General features: G+C 45.2%; 1 pseudogene; it reads right to left on the reverse strand.

Moving 5' to 3' along the window:
* Positions 1-634: 634 nt before the first annotated feature.
* LOC149138822 (cyclin-dependent kinase F-4 pseudogene) lies at positions 635-1390 on the reverse strand (annotated as a pseudogene).

Raw genomic sequence — 1390 nt, forward strand, 5'->3', positions numbered from 1 at the left:
TGATCGGGGTTTGTTCGCATCTTTGTGATTACCATTATCGGGAGGGTTTACTGGGGTTGGATTAAGCATGAGCTTAGGGCCCATTCCCGGAAATGGGCGTGATGGCAGATTTTGAAATGGGCGAGAGGTAACTACTCTTTTGCCAAATTGAATAACTCGACCTAAACATGTCCACTGTTGGTCTGCTGTTGCCACCGTCGTCGTGATTGGCATATTCAAATGCTATCGGTTGCTCCACTCCGCCTCCGGCCCTTAATGGATTATTCTGCAATGTACCTTCTCGTGTAAATCCAACCTGTTCAACAAAATAAGAAAAAGAACTGCTGCAGCTTCTCCCTTTCAAATCAGATGACAGAAATGTATGACAAATAGGATTCTCGTGATTTGGCAAGAGAGGAATAGGTTGGAATTTCATGTCGTAACAGGAAGAGGAGGAATAGGTTGGAATTGCTCTGTCGTTGCCACCATCGTGATTGGCATATTCAAATGGTATCTGTTGCTCCACTCCTGTATTCTCGCGGTTTCTCAAGAGAGGAATAGGTAACAGGAGGAGGCATAGAAAAATGGATGCTGCAGTGCTTCCTTAGGCATGGGCCTTCTCTTCCGATCCCACGACAACAAACTGTTTATGAGATCAATGGCCGCGGTTAGTGGAATCAACATTCCCAAACTCTTCTGGAAAGCTGTAACCGTTTAAGTCGGCAAGCAGTAACCCCTCACTCCAACTTCCGGTATCAGGAGAACCAATGACAGAGCAAATGCTATGCAGCTGATGTAGCGCGTTAGAGCCTGTAAATATTGGATAACTAGTGAACAGCTCCGCCATGATAACGCCCATTGCCCAAATGTCATTGGACAAACCATATTCAGTGGATCTAAGCAAAAGCTCGGGTGCTCGATATGGGCATGTCCCAACATATGATTCCAGTGGCTTATTCTTCCATATTCTAGTAGCCAGCCCGAAATCAACAACTTTAATAGACGTACCTCCCCTCACTAATAAATTATGTGGTTTCAGGTCCCTCTGAAAATATCTTTCATAAGACATGCTTTGAAGCCGTTTCAAGATCTCGAAGCAAAAGCTTCGCACCTCGTCCTCAGAGAACGAACGGCCTCTCCCTCTTCTCTGGAGCTCTGACAGATCACAGTCCATCAGCTCAAGCACCGCGTACAATGTGGTGCCCTCCAATATGATATCATGCAGGTAAAGTATGTTGGGATGAAACCTCAAATTTGCTAAACAATTCACCTCTGCGCAATCCTCATATCTAGAGAAGTTTCCGTTGATTCTCTTGATGGCCCAAAATTCGCCCGTAACCTTATCCACTGCCTTCCAAACGGTTCCATGACTTCCTTTTCCCAACTCCTTAACAATAACATAACGATCCAT

The sequence above is a fragment of the Pinus tabuliformis genome, chromosome X (genome assembly GCF_031772625.1).
Source record: "Pinus tabuliformis cultivar Carrire ecotype Pingquan chromosome X, CPIR1, whole genome shotgun sequence".
NCBI lineage: Eukaryota > Viridiplantae > Streptophyta > Pinopsida > Pinales > Pinaceae > Pinus > Pinus tabuliformis.